The sequence below is a fragment of the Bombus vosnesenskii genome, unplaced genomic scaffold (genome assembly GCF_011952255.1).
Source record: "Bombus vosnesenskii isolate JDL3184/JDL3185 unplaced genomic scaffold, Bvos_JDL3184-5_v1.1 scf7180000013262, whole genome shotgun sequence".
Taxonomy (NCBI): domain Eukaryota; kingdom Metazoa; phylum Arthropoda; class Insecta; order Hymenoptera; family Apidae; genus Bombus; species Bombus vosnesenskii.
Window position 1 is genome coordinate 2,467,561 of NW_022882922.1, and position 21,413 is coordinate 2,488,973.

Genomic DNA, 21,413 nt, shown 5'->3' on the forward strand with positions numbered 1-21,413 from the left:
TTGGGAAAAATTCGCTTGAAAATCAATGGATATATTCCTGGCTGACATTACAACATCATTTTGCCGCGACTTTTTATACTTTGGGCGTATAATGCTAAGACATTCTAGCCCAGCTACTTGTGGATATTTCACCATCCATATTCTTACTTCACTCCATATTCTTTTTAGACTTTCACGACTTTGCATTTTTGATTGTCGATATTTATTTATTTTCATTATTAACAGATGTCAAAGTGATTTATTATACGGAACAAAATTGGTCGTGTCAGAGATGCCTCCTTAAAACGGCGCATTTAGCATGATGGGACGAGCAACGACCTGTCAGCCGACGATATACGACCGCCATTGAATTTTGCTTGTGCAATAACGCAAAGTCGCGGGAATATTTCTCGTTCTACTTGACGCGTGATAGAATCGGGTGAAATGAAAAATTGTGTGGCTGCGCGACCTGCGCGATGTAACGCATCAGTGTTTACGCATCAACCCCTTCCGTTCGTTTTCGAGTTGAGCATCGGAGGGCTGAAAAGCAGCCGATTCACCACGACTGACGCGATGGAAAGTTAATTGCGCGTGAAACGAACGGAATGGGTTGTGACAGAGTACTGGCCTCGATATATTCGCAATATACATATGTATCCATAGTATAAGAAGCGTCGCGAGTATTTTCATACAGAGCAAATGAGATTGCGTGGATAAAGCAGGTTAAAAAGAGGAAAAAGAGATAGGGTGCGTCGTTTGTTACGCGGTAGCTACTTTATCAATTCAGTTATTTAGGAGGCTTAGGGAATTTCTTTTAAAGAGGGAGGTTACGACCCTGGGGGAATGTTGTTTGAATAAAATTGGGCTTAAGTTGTAGGGGAGGATAAGTATGAAAGTATATTGGAATATTTATTGCCTGTAACCGTGCCAATTTGTTTGTGAAAGCTTCTTTGAATATTGAACGTTTGAAGTTGTTGAATTTTACTTTTCAGGTTGTTAGATTACGTTAGATTTTAGGAAGCAGAGGATTTCTGTGCGAAACTTTTAAACGTCTGATCTTTTTGTTTCCATGATTTTCATGCAAATATTTTTTTAGCGAGTAACGAACATAGTAATTAATTTGTAATTCCTTCGTATATAGAAATTAAAAATTGAAGATATAATATCTGAGTATAAATAGAGGGTGAGAAATTTTCTATTTGTTATTCTATATAGCAAATGCTCTCTACAATAACGTACATTTCAACGTTTGAAGTCAATTAATCATTCAGAAATTCTCAATCTATACACCTCTTCCTTCCCGAAATATTGACAAACAAAAGTATTACAAATTATTACAATTGTTACAAACAAAATTAGATTTAACTAAATCAAACCAAGCTATATCAATGCCTTAAATTCCTGTCAACTGGAAATCCATCGTGACAAGATTTTACATCCACGATATTATTCTTCTTTTTCCTTGCTTCAATCCTCCTTGAAAACGTAAAAGTTGGGGTCGATTATCCGAAGAGTGGCACGTTTTAATAGCGTGGTTTCGCGTCGGAAAATAAGGTTAAACCAGAAGCGAGATGACGAAAGACGAAGTTTGTTGGCGAATAGTCGGAGGAACGATCTTTCGTGGCGACTTTTAGCAAGGTCTGTGTGCGGATCCGCGCAGAGCTCTCGTAAAAGCACTCGTTGGCGAAACAAACGCGCGAGCACAGCCTGCCGTGACTTCTGTTGCGAATTGCTCGCGTTTTGTAACGCTAATATGAAAACTTGGCCGCGGAATAATTCCTGCGGCCAACGCCACGCGATATTAGTTTATTTCCCTCCTGTAACAGGGTGTTTCTAGCCAACATTTTTTAGTACGCAATGTATCATCTTTACAGTAACAATTTTTTCTTGTAAGAACAAATTGTAATAAAATAGGATTTTTTGAGCCATAGAAGTTTCAACAACTTAAACTTCAATTTTGAATTTTTGCATAGAATAACCAAATTTCGTATATTAGGAGGTACCATTAATCTATAGTATAATAACAGAGGTAGAGAGAATATCGCGTATTTTCTTTAGATACAGCAAGAGAAAGAAACAAGGACGAGAAAATTATTTCAATAATAAATTATTTGAATAACTTTATCATAAATAAGCACGAGTAAATATCCCACTTTATCCCACGCTAAGTAAAATAACTTTTATCAATTCATTACACTTAAAATACGCCGGGAATTTAAAGGTTTTTTGCGATTAAGCATTTCAAGAGCAAAAGTTTCTTTTTTGCTTTTTCACGCGCCTTTGTCCCTTTCGCTAGTATACTATCAGCAGCCTTTATTTAATTACTTTCATCTTGTATCACGGCACTCGCTACTCTCCATGTTCTGACCGCGGCCGAAATCCGCAGTCCTTCTCTCATTTGCTTCTTTTCTCTATGCTTATACGGAAATTCAGTTATGCCCTGATACCAGCCTCTACTTGTCGATACTCGTTCCGCTCCGTAAATTCCGCTCGACGATGAGGAAGCTCGCGCTGCCTCGGAAATCGAAACTTTTTATCACGAAACCTCGCCGAACTTGTTCGTCCCGCGCGAGTCCGCCGTTACAACTTGCGGCGTGGCTTCTCGAAATCGCTGACCAAGTTGTGAGAAGAATTAGTGGATAAGGAATAATCGCATAAATATCCATAAATATCCGTTTGCGACACTGTTTTCTTTTGGAATGCTATTTTGCTGCGGGATAATATTGCACGAGAGTGGAAGTTGAGGATATGTTGTTCTGTTTATGGTATGCGCAAAATTATTTGAAAGTTTGCTAGTACAAATAGTTCTACGTTAATTAGTGAGTATTTGAACGCGTACCACAGGAAAGTTTTATGTCCTGTAGTTAGAATGTTAGAATTTAATTATAGAATTCATTTTAACAAAGTTAACAATTATTTAATGAAACTATTTTGTAATCTTTGGATTGTAGGACAAAGATTTTGGAAATATATTATTCTGAATCCTACGATATTCGAAATGAAATCTCCTTGTATATTATTATAATATTATATAATATATAATATAATACAATATAATGTACAATTTTATATATATACATATATAGCCAATTATCCATAAAAAGCATCCTCTTTCATTCATCTCGCTCCAAGTTCTATCACACCATATACGATATTACTACAATACGTTATTGTTTCCCAACTCGCTTCCCATACTCCATAACTATTGCTCCATCGAATCCATCACCCTGGAAAATCATGTTACACTTACGAAGATGTTGTTATAGCTCATCGAAGGCGTTAAGACGTAATAATAAATGGTCCTCTCCTATAAACCACAGCGATTAGGGTGAGTTAACGAGAGTTAGCTGACGCGGTTTCTGTTGCCCTACGAATTACTATGGGACAGTAGTTATATCTACTTTTTATTACTGGCACACTCTCAGTCTATTTACCCGTGACATACAACGTTTGCTGTAAAAACAGTAGAAGAAAAAAAGACGGGTGTAAGTACAAAGACACGGAGGAACTTCTTATAGTGGCTGGTAATGTCTTCCCATTAACGTATCCTTTGGAACGATCGTGGAATCTTGGAGAAAGAAGGACTGAAATGACATCGCGACGAAACTTCCGCGAAAGTTGTCGCGCAAGAAGACTTGGATGGTGTGCTAAAGCGGTCCGGTTGTTTCTATGCTAATGTTATGGAACCGTGGAAACGATTCTTCGGTGAATCTAAATGAAATCACCGATCATCGTCTTACTGCCGCTGGAACAAGTACGACACTCGAGTTTTGTTTCAGTACTTGATAACTCGTTCAATTATCGTGTTTGTATGCTGTTGCGGAATAATCGGGGTTTATGCTATTTCTTTTTTCATTTCATTTAAGAGTAACACTCAGCTCAAAAACGTTAATTGTTTAAGAGATGCGAAAAACTGTCTTCCAACATTATGACTGTCAGCGAAAAGAATAATAGTCATAGAACAAGATGAAGTTTCAGTTTCGTTAGAAAATACTTAATGTTTTAATTTTTCCAGAAGAATAATACTCATAAGAAATTCATCGTTAAAAATTTCCACCGAACTGATAGTTTTAAAAACACATTTGTAACAACGCTACAAAAATAATTTCACAACAAACGACACGACAAAATAATTTCTATAAAGTTTAATAATCAAAAGCAAAGCGACATGGCCATATATCAAGGCACTGCTTAGTATCTCCACTTCGCTGTATCGTCGTTTATCTCCACTTGGTTTCCAAGTCTGAATGAAAGCAGTGTTGTCATTGAATTTCGAATCGAAGCAATTGAATAAATCTAGGTTATCCCTAGGTTCTAACAAAGGTACCTTTGTCCGACGATTCTACTTTGCTCACAACGACCACTCTGTGCGGTTCGTCGTTCCCGGTAAATCCATCACGAGCGAGTTGCACAATCGCGTCATGTCGTAACTCCTAAGTATGCCGCATTTACGGCAACGCTTTTCCTTATTCACGAATATTCACGAATTAGATTAGCATTCAATGGTGGTAAACGTGATAGCGTCGCCGAACGTCGGTACGTACCCGAGATAACTTCGAAACTCGTGCCGGAATTTCGTGATATCGTCAAAGATTACGCGACTACTTGCATCTGGTTACACAAACGCTCACGTTCGTTGCAAATTTCAAAAAAAAAAAAAAAGAGAGAAAAAAGAGAAGAAGAAAAAACCTGAGTAAAAAGAAGATAAAGGAAGGTCGATTTTTTTTTGTCGAAGTTACGATAACCGAGGTCGTTTTCCCTTTCTACGGATTGCGTTTCAGATATTAGCCGGGCTTTGTTCGCTGGGCTACGAGACGAGAAGTTTGGAAAACAAAAATTGAAGCACTTTCGTTGGCCCGTTGAAATTCGAGCGGAAAAAATTAAAAGTGAAAGAGGGGAAAGCGAACTAGGAAAAGTTCCCGTTCCTGTGAAATTGTTTCTTTCGTTCGTTTCCACCGCTTCAGGGAAGCGAGTCGCGGCATGGAAAATAAGTTAATTCCAGAGGAAGAAAAATTAAGATTTAATTTTCAATTTGAAAACAATATTACAAATCTGTAACCGGGAAACTTTTCTCAAACTTCCGGGATCCGGCCCGTTCTTTATCTACTAAGAGAACACCGCTTAAACGGGTTCTCTTTTTGCTTCTGTCCGCGGTTATATGCGAGTTCTTACACTTTAACGGGTTTACCAGCAAAGACGCTATTTCTTTCTTCGTTCCCGACTTTGCATTAATCAATGTTCAAGTTTTGGTTGATGAGTTTTGACTGAGCTTTGGATTTCTTTTTACCAATGTCGCAGGAAGACGGTTCTTGGAAGTTCTTCATAATTTAAACACATTATAAATAATTTAAAACGTGCCATGGTATAAGATAATTAAGTTTGTCACTCAGCTTATTCCTGGAAAGTTTTCCAGCGTCGTCCATGTATATTTTAAACATCCTACTTCTACGCAATGTACTCTCGTAAAATCAAGTAATTAGTGAATTATATTACATTTATTACAATCTCCCAAGATTCAAACTCATCTTTTACTATTTTTATACCAAGAGACATTTTTAAGCTAGCAACCGAAGACCATATAAAAGATCAAGCAACCTCGAATATTATCACAATAATTTTATATTATATACATTAATATTTTTAATATTTATTATATTTATATACCTCAAAGAATCCACGCAAGAAATCTTCTTCTTGAACAATGACGAAAAGAATCGTCTCGTTTGTAAATCCCACTCTCCCTCAAAAAAGCAAGATAAAGGAAGAAAGGAAACACCCTTTGCCGGAATTAGAAGCAGCCACCCTAGCTGGGGTACTTTAAAGCAGCCATAGGCAACCCCTTCTTACCGCTAAGCTAAAACTGCAAGCGAGTTCGTTACAAGGTATTCACCGATGAAACTTCCTCGACACGTTCTTATCAAGCACGTCGATTCTTCGACGTGAATTAATTCCAGCGTGTAATCATTCGCGTCTTACGCCTTTACAGCGGTCGTTACGTTTAATTTCTGAGGGCATCGTGACCCGGTTTCGCGTTTCCTCCCTCTGCTCGTTATTACACCAGGAGAACGGTTGATCCACTCGACAGTTGGAGCAGCCACAGCTGCAACCTAGCCAACCGAGGCCCCGTATCTCTCTTTCTCCAGCAATGCTGGCTGCAACTGCTGTGCTACTGCTTCTCTACCGCTGTAGAATTCAAACCAGCCTCGTTCATGAGAATTGTATATATCCATGGAGCACCTGACGCCGGCGATCGCCTTCAAATTTGCACACTCGTTCATCTTTTATTCTATTTCGCCCCTCTATCATGCCTTCACACTCCCGTTCCATCGACGTTTCTTATTTCGTCTCAGCCATGTCGATCTTTTTCCTTTAACCCCGAGTCCACATCAAGCCGGCTAGCTACCACCCTTCCTCGAATAATTCTAAAGACAAGTATAGACTCTACAACTTTAGAACAGGAATGATTCACCAACAGTGATAGACGTAAAGATTGTTTTCATCTGTATTTAATTCAGACTGAACAGTCGATATTCTCGATGAATGGAACGGATACTTCGTTCGTAGTAAAGCAACAGCAACAAGTCTAAACTTAACAAGTTTGACAACAAGGAAACAACCGTTCGGATATCACACAGCTCTACCGACTAATTAATCGTGTCAACAATTTCAATCGTCGATAGTTTGAAAATTTATGAAACGAATTTCAATATCGAACCGAGGCCTGAATACAGTTTTCACTTTTGACATTCACTGTGAATGAATCATCTATGGCGCACATCTGAAACGTAGAAGTGCAAATACGCCTTAACTCCGATAGATGGAAGATTTTTGCACGCACATGAAGCTATGAGTCTTCTCAAGCGGAAATTATAGCTTCTGGTTAGGCGGTTCTTCGCCCTGGCGATACCCTTCGCTTTTTCCTTCATTTACATCCAGCATAATTTACGCGAGCTAACTGCAGAAACTTCACGTCCCATTCCTCTCTCTCATGCAGGCCTGCTGTTGCATAGATCGATAACGGGAACTCGTTTCTTCCGTTTCTTTTTTCTCATCATTTCTTTATTTTCTTTTTTTTTTCTTCTTTGCTCCTTTGTTGTTCTTCGTTTCAGTTTGTCGTTGCCTCGGTTCGAACGCGCCTTCGTACCGCTGCTTGTGAAACTAACATAATTTTGGCAGATGTGGTTCGCGATGTCCGCAAATGTTCGGAAAACGGGAAACTTCTTGTAGTATTAAGGAGAAGTATTAAGTTTTTACACTGTTGATTTTTGTTTTTGATTCGTTGGAGCATGTTGCACAGAGGAGTTTGATAACTCGAGACGTCAGCTTTAACTTCTCGCTGTCTCGCTGCGCAATTTTGAACGAGAATGATTTGAGAAGCTTGTTGGGTTTTACACACTAAATGTTACTGACTAAGAATATAGAAGGAGTTTATATTATAATTTAATGATCTATAACTTCTTTGTAAAAACAAGATTTAAGTTTGTCTCCTTTGATACATTGTTACTTTCGTTTCTTTCTTTCCTCTCGCAAGAGAATGGAAAGCGGAAATGTGTATGTATTCCGTTTCTTTTTTCCATACATTAAATCCTATTTCTCATGCCTTTTGATTACACTTCCTATCTTTTATCTGAGACTGTATAAAATATATATTGATCTATAAATTGAAAAAAATATCGATATTGACTGTACCAAAGGGAGAAGCTCTTAATCTGACTTAAGAATTTATCTTACAAACAAATTAAATGAAGAATAGGTGACACCAAAGTTAGGCATTATTTGAATTGTCTCGAATAAATATTTATCGAAGATAATTATCGGAATAAATTCGTATCAATCGAATAATTTATCTGTAGAATAATTACATGTTATCCGTAACAAATTATTTCCTCTATTTATTCGAATAATAATTGCAGAATTATTGGAATATTAATACGAATAATTGTTTGTTTCCACATAATTTTTTACATTATAAGTATATACAAATACCAGATACTGTAGAATTTTTACTATTAATATATGTGAAATGAATAATTGTCACGAATAAATGTCAAATGAACAATTTACCAAAGAGCAATAAACTTTTTAATCTGGCATTCGAGAAAAATTGGTTATAAAAGTCAATATTACAAGTGGACAATGTAGCTTGAAAATATATCTCACGTTCAATACCATGTTCATCCTGATGTAGCATAAATATCTGTATATAATATATAATTTTATCCGAATAAGATTTATTCGATTAAATTTTTATTCGGATAAATCCTTATGCGAATAATTTCTTATTCAAATAAATTTTTGTTCGGATAAATACTTGCTCGATCGCATATTTATAATGATGAATAATGATGAATAAAATATCATTTTTTATTTTTATTCATTATCAGCTTTTCTCAATACTAGATAACACTACTTGCCCATACACGTTTCCTTTAAAATTTTCACTTTTCAAACATTCTCCTAACTCACTATTACTCTAACCTCAAAAATGTCTTCCAAAAATCCCGCAAAATAGCTACATCCGACGCGATACATATTTCTACTACCACGTAGCAAAATTACAATACAACATCGACTTCCAGCATCGATTTCCGAATTCCATAACGAACAATGATACACGCGACAGAATCGAACATGCCATCGAAGATCAGTCGATCGGAGAAAGCTACTTACGTATTACAATCGAGTCACCGATGATACATGACTCTTTTTCGGTTTCGGATCAGTGTTACAGCCTTTTGGCAAGCTGCCCATCTTCCATGGCTCTTCTATAAGTCTCTACGAAGAGCGCCGTGGAAGTCCTCGCTGCCTTTGCCCTCTATAACGTTCAAGACATATAACTTCGGTGTCGTGATTGTGAACATAACTCGTGCCGAAATTTTTCAGCGCCCGTTGAATTGGAATATAAATCGTCTGCCGTCCGGGTGCGCGCCGTTTCCGCTGACGATCCACCACCACCGCGATTAACCGTGTCTGTCACGCGTGCGTGTACCAGCAGTGCACCACGACCACGAGAATTGTTAATGCCTATCGTACTGAAGATTATTGCGAATGTTTTCGATCGGAAAATTTTTTTAATTTTTTTATTTTTTTAGGTAATTGATCGAATGTATAGTTAGTGTCGGATGTGACGACGTTCATTATCGCTCATAATTAGACTACAGAGATTTATGTATTTATGAGAAGATTGAAAGTGCAAAATGCAAATAATTTACAGAAATGTATACAATATTCAGAGTATAGCGATCTCTATAATATTTAATAAGTAAAACAATCTATCTAGGTTTAATTATCTTCGTAAGAATATGAATTTGCATAATAGATAGGGATCCTTACTTAACTTGCATAATGCAAGTGAACTACAAAATGTGTGCAAGCTATTCAATAGATACGTTACATAGTAGACTAATAGTTGTATAATGATATCATTATGAATTATTTTATATAATTCCGTATAATATAATTTGGATGAATAATTGATTAGTTAGTTGTAAGCATTACATGAATCCTTTAATTTAAATTTGATGCATGTTAATGCATATTGAAATAATTCGTAAAACATTATCCACAACTCAAAAATGTACATAATATAACAATTAAACCATGCTTACGTTATAAATTGTAACAAGTTTTATTTGTACAACGAATATGGCTGTATATGAAAATAATTTATATAGCGCGAGGAAGATCTTTGTTAATAGCAACATCATTAATAACTGACATTAAATTGCATTAAAGATTTAATTACGATTATCCAGGTACATTAATTAAATTTAAAACGGGGATTATTAAAATATTAACATTGACTGCAATATCGAAATGCTATTAAATAAGGATGAATATTTAGACACGACGAATATTTTAATTCGAGCCAATTAAATCTGATTTTTAAATAATACGCGCATTTTAATAATAATCCATCATACGTGACAAGATCTTAACTAATAACGTTAAAACGTTTGATCGATTCTATTCATTATATGATTTATCGTTTAACTACCTTACTTTGAAATTTTTCTTCCACTCTTAAACGACAGAAGCCTTTCTATTCATGATCGTTAGAAGGTATCCTTCTATAGCTAAAGAAGACAAAGTACAGAGAAAATTGGCCTCGAATTAGTATTCTTCGAACATAGAAATTAATTCCTGATCGATCACTATTTCGCTATGGGAATCATAATAAGGCAAACGCTTATTCGGTCAATACTTTCTCTACCATCAATAAAGTGCAGAAAATTTCATCGATCAATTACGGATATTATACTTTCAAAGTTATCCTACTGTAAATTAATTTCTCCTTTTCTATTTTTCATCGTTCATTTGCTAGTTAATCAGTTATCAATTTTTCAGCTAATTTATTTATATTAAAAACTAATCGAAGTACATCTCGATAATTAATGATTTTTTAATTATACCACGAAGCATAGTTGAAAATAGCCAAGTTATTTGAATTCATGAGGGTAGTAACTTGCAAGGATATTTCAAGCCATGTAAATCACAAGTTCACACTAGCAACGTCGTTTCAGTTTGCTCGAATTTAGGTGACTTGACTAAACTAAACTAGACTTAATTGTTATTCGCACAAACTTTGGGGATGAACTGTTATAAATCTCTTTAAGAAGACTCAAAACCAGCTTCGTATCTTGATAAAAAGAAGCCAGATTATTTGTATCACAAAAGTCGCGGTAGCTTTTTTCAAAGTGTTTATAAAGGTGAAATAAAGATGTTTCTTCAAAGATTATTTCCCCAGTCTGTCGTCGACATTCAAAACGTTCTCGTATATTGAGGAGCGTTCGGCCATCCATGCGCTGGCACATCGTAATAATCTGGACGTGATAAAACATAGTTTTCGTTGCGTTTCATGCTGGAGAAAATACTGCTCCGTTTGCTGGAGATACTTCCGTCTGTCCGCAAAGAATATTTTCTCCGTGTACACGAAACGTTTCGACGAAACTACGAAACGATGGATCGTCCAATAGCGAAACAGTTTATATTATTCTTCACTTCTCCATCCTTTCCACTCTAGATACCAAATGCAACAATAACAGTGAGCAAATATTAAAACACAAAACGTTTCATTCAATCGATATTGCAAGCGTAATTTATTTTATCAATTAGATTCATAGCTAAATTGGGTATTTCTCTTCTTGTAGATATTCGGAAGAAGGATACCTATTTGAATATTCAATGTAACAGCCATTTCATAAAAATTTTGTAGCAAGCATGACGAGCGTGATAATACTCTCTAGAAATTCCCTTTTACAGTTCAAAAGATTTATCCTAAAACATGTATACACAGAAACATTTACATTGCAACTATTCAATATGCTGTATGTATATGCTTGTGTCCCTGGAATTCTAATTTCTAAATATCGTAGTCATAGCCCCTTTTAAAAATTTTCTTATTGTTAATCTTACATGTTTTATAGTAATCTAGAATTATTTTATTATATGTAATGTATTTTTAATGAATAAAAGAAATATGGGAACATAAAAAATATAACAGAGAACATATACGAAAAATGTACAGATCATACATCTTTTTTAGTGCTGTTAAAATTTTTTAATTTTTTTCCACTTTGCTTAATTATACTGAGCTTAATAAACAAATGAATAAAATATAACTCGGTAAAAAGTAAATCATTCTTTTTCCTTTAAACAAATCATCCCAGAGGTGGTTGTATCTAGATACAATTTTCCTCGAAAGAAGAATTTTTGAGGAGAATTTTTCGCACGTTATCTCCAATAATGGATTAAAATACACGTTTATCGACGATAAAATGTTACAGCTGCGCGATATTATAAGAATATATACAGCATCGAAGAACGTTTGGTATTCCCTTGTATTTATCTTTCGTGCCTTAAATCATCTTCATGAAACAATCTATTATGGACCCGCGAAACACCCTGTACATCGGGTCTATTTTCCATCCGCAAAAAATTTATCGGTTGCGGAGTTGCCGAATCTAACCGGCTCGAAATCCAGGGACACAAAAATGCGCAGTCGATAGATCTAAATACAAAAAGCTTCAGACCTTTGAATCGCCTGTGATCAAAAAACGAATTCACGCGAGATATCGTGCAGTTGATCATCCTACACCGAGTTAACTGCGAACCATGTCCGTCGATTACAACAGAAAAAGAATGGAAAACAGACAGGCGAAAACTGTCAACGAGCCGATGTATCGGGTGTTTGAATAAAAAAAAAAAAAAAACAAGCAGAGGAAAGAGATTCCTTACGAATTAATGGAAAAAGCCCGTGGCTTCAATTCAAATAAAACATGTAATTACACCGGGAATTCGTGACAATTCGCGCCAATTAGCTAATAATCTATTTTTGCCCCAGTAATAACTGGGCTAACGCTATTCTTTCTATTGCAGGTGCTTTCCACGAAGGATGGAGTATCATAGCTTTCGGACTTATTCATTTCGAAGTTATGCATCGTAAGGTGAGTAGTTTCAGCAAATTTGTCATTTTAATTTCGGTGACATTCACTCGAAAGATCTTTTCATTGCATATTAGTATTCATAAGGAATTTTTCATTTTACTTTGATTATCAATATTTTCACTTGTTAGAAATTATGCGAGTATTTTGCTTTGGATATTTTATGTAATTTTGCATGTTATATGCAACTTTCGAACTTTACACGAATGCATAAAAATCCGCGATATAATTATCAGAACTTTGTTTAACAATATTTTTTTTAACCCTCGTTCTCACGACTGGCCACAAAATTTATTCCTCGCATTGAACGTCGCCTAATTTCGCCACTATTAGTTGATCCTGATAAATAATACCACAATTTACTTCACAATTACACAATTACACACTAATAACACAATTTACTTCACATATAAGGATACAAAGCGTCTGCCGTAGGTTTCCCGACGCGACTTTCATTCCCTAGTTCCGCGGAATAAATATTCCATTCGTGCAGTCGTCGGGGCTCACTGTCAATTCGGTGGCCTCTCAAACAATATTTATTTAGCCGGTATCGATTTTGTTGGCATGATATTGGTTTCCCGTACCGTTGCTTGTATTTTACCTCTCTCTTTCTCTCCCTATCCCCCTCCGTTTCGATATTTTCGCTCGCTAAACCTCTGACCCGCGTTCGTTTTTAACCGTTTCCATCGTTATTTCTTGCACGGCCGATGAAAAATCGCGCAGAAACTCTAGGGTAAACTGATTTATAAACATTCAAGATTCGAATCATCGTGTTCGTCGTGCGAGGAACGCCTTATAGGCTTATATATACGTATCGTATTTTCATAAAGAGACGGTAAAGATTTGTCACGGGGAAAAAGAGATGTTAACGGAATAAAAATAAGGGGAAAAGGAGGGAAAGGGAAAAAGCAAAATAGGAACGTCGAGTGTACAGAGAGAGGGATGAAAGCTGTTTCCGCGTGCACAATACTATTTCCGGCACAATGATGGATTCAATTTTCGATAGAAATACATTCGACTCGATGGGTACAATATTATCTTCCGGAACTGATATTGTATGAAAGAAACTTCGAAATAGTCTAGTTGCTTGTCCTCGTTTTCATCGCAATCGAAAGACGATTAATTTCGGTCTTAATGCGTGTAATTAACCGCGTTATATTATCAGGTTAATGCATAAGTTTGTATATTTTTATACGATAGATACGATACGTGAGATATATTTTGATAAGAGATATATTTTTTAAATTTCGTATCGTTTTACTAAATTATTTCGAAGTAAAGGTCATAATCTTGAAATTTTGTATATCGACCTGATTTAATTACGTCAACGAGATGCATTTAAGGAAGCGATTTATTTAGAATACTTACACACGAATATGCTGTGTAGATTTTCGTATTGAAAATGGATTAATTGCCCAACGCATTAGAATTTCGCCGATGTAAATTTTAGCGTGCAAATATTCCTCTAAAGCGGTAAATGTTGGCTCGAGTATATTTGAATACGAATTCGATGTAATTGTATACGTATGAATCTAGCAGTGATTTTATTCTTACAAAATCTAAGTGATGACAGTGAAATTACCAAGTGAAATTGAAGCGATGTCAGTTAAATATTCTGCTAAAAAGTATTCGAATGCTTTGCAACTTCGTAAAATTTAAAAATTTGTAAATCGTTTTTTATATTCGAGTGCTTAGCAAATGCTTCTTGAAATTTGGGAACGTCTAATCATTCTCTAAAATACCAATTTGTCGTACTGTAACAAGCCGAATGGATTTCGTGATTTTCCCACTAGTCGCACATTACAAACCATGTGTAAAATATTAAAGCAATCTGCTCGATAACACTGAAACGATTAGCCACCAGATTCGTGCAGCGATTGCGGATGCATTTAAAAATTCGTTTAGATTGCCGTCTCAATGTTAATAACAGAGTACAAGTTTTCTTTTAGTCTTCCCGTTATCACCATTGACACGCGAAAACCGACACGGCTTAGCATTTTTAATTAACGATATTAATGCATCTCGTCGCGAATGTGTAGTGGGTAACATAAGATACACAGCGTGCAGCCTGTAAAGCTTATTTTTGTTCCGATAACGTTGAAACGCGTCGAATACGCCGTGACGCCATTCGTTCCGCTTTATACTTGATATAAAAATGTCAGCCGATACGCAATGTAAAATTTTCGAAATTAATCTTAGATGGCATTGCGTGCGTGACACAGGATATTTAACAAAGTTTTCACGTTTTTACCTGATAACTTGATTTATATGAACAAATGGTGCTGCTATACACGCAAAATGACACCCAGTCGATTTATCCGAAAGTAATTCAGCTTATGGATTGGTTATGGCGGTAACAATGAATGTTTGCCAACGATACACATTCGAATAAGCTTGTTCTAATAAACGCGAATAATAGGTGTCACAGAGGGTCGTCACGCGAGCCCCTAACGATTTTATCGATACTGCGTATACGACTACCTCGTAATAAAACACTAGTTCATCTTCGTTTACCATGACCCTGTACAACTACTGTCTTCTTTTAGTTATAATCGTAAAAAATGCGAGATTCTGACTGGAAAGAAATCATAATATTAATACTCCGACTCGAACGGAATAATAATCATATGTCGTTATTAATACACATTTATGTAAATGAGAGATCAAGCAGACATTGGTTGTTTTATGACTTTGTTGTCAGGATAATCACTTATCAAAATTAATTAAATATATTCGGTTCGGGAGACGTACAAATGTTGATAATAGAAATTAGTGCATTAATTCATAAAGGTATTATAGACATTTCTCGTTTGATGTGATATACTTCATGGGTGCAGCTTCGGTGAACCTCTCGAATCGGATACCAAGGATTAATTATCCAAGAAGCGTGTATTATAAGAGTAATTCTGAGATAATCGATCCTATTACCATCTATTAAATTGAACACTCACATATCCAGTGTCATCATGTTACCGCGTGTGCGAACGATATATATAGTCGAATACGTAATTTTTCTTCCCAGACAAGTCACCGTAATGGCACGAAGGTGCGTCCTCAATATGTTGCGCGATGAAGTAACGCATTTGCATAACGATCGTCGTTATTGGAAGCCAAACTGTGTATCATAAATAGCCCAGTTTGAATTGGTCCAGACACAACGTGGTAATATCTTCCAAATATGCACCAATCGTCTCGAATGACATTAGTAATACGAAAAGTGGGTTCTGGCCTGGACTAAAAGAGTACTTGGAGATATTTAAAATAATTTTAGAGTAATTCTTAATTAAGAGTCTCGGCTGACGTCGCTTATACAAATTCCGTAATCATCAAGCACGACCGATATATCGTGACTTCCGGTACTCCTGGCTATTTACATTGCCAGTCGAGGTCCACTCGTGAACGGTCGAGCAAATTGAAGGATCACTCGATGAACTTATCGGATAGGTCTCTGCAGTCGACATTGTTGCTGAAAATAGAATTCTCTGTATTTCTGCGCTCCGATCGCACGACAATATTACCTTCGCTTCTGAGAATTTTGTATCCAACAATGAAAAGAGGTTCCACGTTATCTTGTTTTAGCATCGAACGTAATCGAGGAAACTAACCTAACAACTTTTCCAGCAATTATTTCATATATTCTCTGATAATCTATAAATACTGTGTTGTGTTTTAAAGATATTTAAAGAATATATATAGTTGGACTGCGCGGCTTCTCCGAAATTATAATTTTGTTTAATTAATATGCATATGCATTAATAGATCATATTCAAACGTATTGAATCTTCTGCTTGTAAAGCTTGTAAATACCGTTTCCAAATTGTTATTTAATTAATTATCGTGATTAATATTTTCAAATACGTAAATGTGAAAAAAGCAGGAGAAATTTTTCTATAGCTGCTTGTAATTCTTATTCTAAATATTCATTCGTTGAATACAGATTAAGCATCTTCGAAGGATGCATTTCATTTATGGTATGAAATTTCAACGATACAGGAGCTTTCCATTTAACCGGGGTGTTAAACGTCACGCGTCGTTCTATCAATCGTGCTTCGTCAGTTCGATTATCCTCTGTGTCATTCGATGTGATCTTCAAGCGTTTATGCGTCTGTCCGTCAGATAGGTTTCTCCCTCTGATTGGCTGTAAATAATCGCTTTCCCGTCACAGTGGCTCTTCGCCCGTACGTCATGCCACAGACATTCAAGATATTACATTGGTTCGCCGAGTGCCAGTCGTTTCGCAACGCTACCAACTTTTCGGATAAATTATCTGTTTTTTTTCAATCTAACAAAACGATCATACGAAAGTGACACAGTTAAGCGCTTGACAAAGTTTTTACTGTTTTAGTGGAAGAATCTTATTGGCCTCTTTATACTTGGTTACGGCAATATCATTTATTTCTCGTACGACATTCTATTCGATATTCAAATGTAGGGAGAGAATGGATTGGCTAACTTGAAATTCTCTCCTTTCGAAAGAGATTATTTGTGATTCAGTCTTCAATTTGTTAAAAGAGAAATTCCTATGCTAAGAAGCTGACTTGATTTCATCATCGACAATTCGCAATTTAAAAGATACCAGCCTCTTAAAAGACAAACTGATCTAGTCCACTTGCTCTGAATTTCTCAATTTTGTTACGTAAGTACATAGTTAATATCCAATTCTCAGGAAAACAAATTATATACTTACTCCATTCTTTTATGACAAAAGAATGACATAAATAATAGCAAATTCCAAAGTAAATTCAAAAAATAGCTTTTCCAACATCATCACTCTTTTCTGTTTTTCAGTCAAAGGACTGTCTCACAAAATGATTTATTTTATCATTAAAAAACTCTTCCTCGTTTTAACATCAAGGAAGAATGATTAAAATCGTCACGCGAAATCTTGAAATCCTCGCTGCTCTCTTTCTTTCTCTCTCTCTCTCTCTCTCTCTCTATGAAGCAATCCTCTACGATACAACGCAAGTACCATGGAGAGGTACTAGGAATTTATCAGTAGCCAGATATAATTAAGCGTGTAACGGATAACCGTTGCGCTCCCAAGTTCGACGGTGCATATACGTTTCGCTGCACAAACAACGTGGGCCAGGCCACTGTTTCTACACCTTGCAGCCGAATTCCGATGCTGTCGGCCAGCCACTTATCTCCGACTAATCTGAATGTAATTTTAAGTGAAACAGTTTCCGAGAGTTTAATAAAGCGGCTCTCTCTCTCTCTCTCTCTCTCTCTCTGTTTGTCTCTCTCTCTCTCTTTCTCTCTGTTCCTCTCGCGAGCGCTTACGGCAACAAGTGCAAATTACGCTGCTATTCCGGCAAGAGGACGGATCGGTGACTCGGTGAAGGTAATAATTCTCCACTGGTTCACCTAACACCTTCTGCCACCCTTGTCTTATTATTTGCACGTTTTAGCGTTACCTATTGGTGAAACCATATGTTTTTATGAACGAATCTGTATCTTCTATCGCGAACATTTTCTCAAATAATGAATATTTCAAGAGATACTTGCGTTTTTCATTGTCTAGTGAAAACATCATAATCTTGAGATAGCAATTCATTAAAAATTTATATGTAGAAGTTTCAAATATTAAAGTTATACATTTAATTGCGCACTTATTGGATAATCATTTATCATTTTGGCATTCTGTTAGCATTTGATTTGACCTTTTGTTTGCCTACGTAGGGGTTAAAGTAAAGCTAAAACGAAGGTCTTAGAATCAAGGAAACTCTATAAGCAATTTGTTAATTAAATTGTACGTGATACTGAAATATTACATAAGTATTGACCAATCCACTTACAGCTGTTTTAGTATCTACTATATATTTTCTTACAATATTCATTTCGACACGAACTGGTAGCCTTTCAAAATATTACCAACTACCCTACGAGTATGGGATTTTCATGTAGTCTCGACGATGCCAGACTGCCGTCATTCGGGTGTACACCCTCGTTCCCTTCTTCGACAACACGAAACTGCTGTCGCAGTAGCCGAGGGTTGCCAACATGGGTGGTTGGTCGTCGAATTCGTTTTCTTCGCCGTGCACTCGTGGTACTGTTCTCTACACGGAATAAATGGCACGTTTTGGACGCCCTTGCACGACCGTCTCTTCCCTCATTCCCGTCTCGACTGGTTTTTCCACTTTGTCACCTTAACGCCGGGTGTAAGAGTGGCTGGGCTGCAACGAGGGCCGGCTTTATATCCGTGGCCAGATAAGAGCGTAGGGCACGGAGATTTACATGGACAGAGTGAAATGCAGGCACACTGGAATGCGGGAACCGGGCCGGAATGCTTGGATTTTTCGCCAGCCGGAAACAAGGGTCTGCGAACGGCTATTCCGATGAGCTGCGTACGAAGGGAAAGAAAGCGCCACCGGTCCGCAGATTTATCCATGTTAACGTCCACCCGCCACGCTGTTGGACCTGTCTTTTTACGGCTTTTTCCCTCGACCCTTGATCAACGTTTCTGTGAGGTTTTTGTTTTTAATTGCAGTGGTTTAACGCTAAAATTAGCAAAGATTTTCAATTTTTTAGATTAATTGGTTTTACTATTATTATCAACCAAGATTTCTAACGCTGGAACTAGAAAAGATATGAAGTTTTTTTAGACTAATTGGTTAGATTAATTGCAATTGAAGAATTTTCAGGAATAAGGCGGTAGTTTCAATTTGTTATTAAGGGAATGTTAAGGAATATGACGAAATCAACATTGACTTGTATTGAAATAGACTCATTGATTGTATAGGTATATCTATTTATTTCCTAATAATCTAAGTATTAACATATAATATAATACTTATGTACATATTACAGGTGAATGGTTTGGTTATACCTTCAAATTCTGGTTCCCCATGGTTCTGTTAATCTGATTTTCATTATCTGCTTCAATTCACCGTTGATCTGCTTTTCATTATCCTATACTATATGTTAATAACTCACACAGGCAAATAATTCACACAAAATCTCAATTTACATACGTGCTTTAAATGAATTTATCATTAATTTTTTATTTTGCATCTTCACGTATAAAATTAAATACTTACGTACTAAGTAAAAGTCTTATGCTAAAGTTCTTGCACTTATTTACTTTACTCTTCATATAGGACATTGTATTTGTTGAATAAATACAAATTTTACGAATATAAGTTTAGAATTACCATAATAATCGATGCGTTTACTCACGGATTAAATGCTGCAAAATTTAGATCTGTCAAAATTACTCGTTGCTTATGTGGTATTTATTGACACGTACTATTCCGATTCTCGTTGTTAGTGTTTAATTGGTCAATTAAGCGACTGGCGTTAGCTCTTAGATAAATAACGAGTGTGAAGTATGATACATTCTAAGTAGTGTAAATTGTATGTTCGACGAAACTAATTGTCCTTAAACGTAACCCATTCGAAAGTTTCTACTAGCGTTAAATATGAAGTACTTGTATTTAGAAAATGGAACTTTTCTACAATTTCTAGGATATTTTTTTTAATTAGTTGCAATTTAATGCAATTACGAGTACATATAAAAATCTTTCTATTATTGACTTTTACTAGTGAATATTATACGATATTGCTTTCAGTATCATATGCGAACAAAATTTGTCGCATCGAAGCGTAATAATTCAGGCGTAAGATATACGATCTTGAAAAGAAATACCCAACCAATCGCATCGCATATTATCGACATTTGCCATCTGCTTCGTTATCGATAAAGCGACAGACAGGCGAAAAGCGCAAAATAGGTCTTCGACCTACATTCTTGGTGATTCATCTTTGAAATGCGAAAGTTTTCCACTCGGTAACCTACGTCAGTTTCAGAGAGTACGTGGATTCGATCTGATAATTAGTAGCAATTGCCGATGAATCCGTTGCGGATAGATACGAGCGTGCATGAAAATGCGAGTCATGAATTGTAAAGTGACTAATTTCTAAATTGAACTTCGTCGCCAATGCTCGTTAAAATCGCCTTTTATGTTTCTCGATTTTTCTTGAGTGGTATGCCTTGACATAATTAATTATACTCATATGCAATATGATATGCCACGCAGAAGCTAAACTGATTAACTCCATTAAGACTAAGTTATGAAAAAAATTTTACTGTCATTAAAAAAATTAAAAATTTACTTGAAAATTTCCAGAAATACAAATGATAGGAAAGGATGGAAATGTGGTTCTTAAAATGAAACACATTAGTTGTTTACTGGTATTAAAAATAATAAATATTCAGAAAATGTACTTAATCGGTTGGATTTCTAAATGATTCTCATGTATCACGCTCTTGTGACGATAACTAATTCGAGATAATTGGAGCAACTTCTACCTACCGATATCCGAATTGAAATTAAATTCCTGGTTTAATTGATTAAACATTACTCGCTCGTTGTACGTACGCACGGCTCTTTAGCTGGCATGCAATAAATCTGTGAATAACAACGAGACGATGCGTGATGATGCCTAATGTGTCTGGGGAAAATAGTTACGCTAAATATTATTTGCATTATTGTAATTGCCATTTGCATCGATGCAAATCGCCCGGATTTTAATGATGTTGGGGTGTGGCCCGTAATTAATGGCTTATGCAGCGTGAGATATAATTAGAACCATTTTAATAATTCTATGATAATTTTACAACTGATTAATTTAGCTAAATGAGTTCATAGCCCGAAAGAAACCATAATTTAATCTTTTCCTGTCGCTTATTATTTTCGAAATTTCAACGTCGATTTTTAATTCTCTTAAATGGCAGCCAATTCTTTGTTTAATGATCAAAATTGTAAATATGTATTTGACATGTAGGTTCATTATTCATATACGGTTTATTCTATTACACAGTGAATATTTTGCAAATAGTTGAATTGGACGTAATGAATGTAATTGTCAGCACGTTTATCGGATTTGTCGCCATTAGATATTTATGCAAATCTTTTTTCAGATGGAAAATTTCTTTATATATTTTTATATCTTCTACTCTTCTTCTCCTACTTCTGCATCTTCAAATTCTCC

The 21,413-nt window shown here is 35.9% G+C and overlaps 1 protein-coding gene across 2 annotated transcripts in view; it reads left to right on the forward strand.

The window, feature by feature from the left end:
- LOC117243146 (amphoterin-induced protein 1) overlaps positions 1-21,413 on the forward strand; it is a 291,568-nt gene that overhangs the window by 30,725 nt on the left and 239,430 nt on the right. For both annotated transcript variants that reach the window (XM_033510390.1, XM_033510398.1), the window contains exon 2: positions 12,358-12,425. The gene's annotated coding sequence lies outside the window, so the exon portion shown is untranslated. The remainder of the gene's footprint in view (positions 1-12,357; positions 12,426-21,413) is intronic.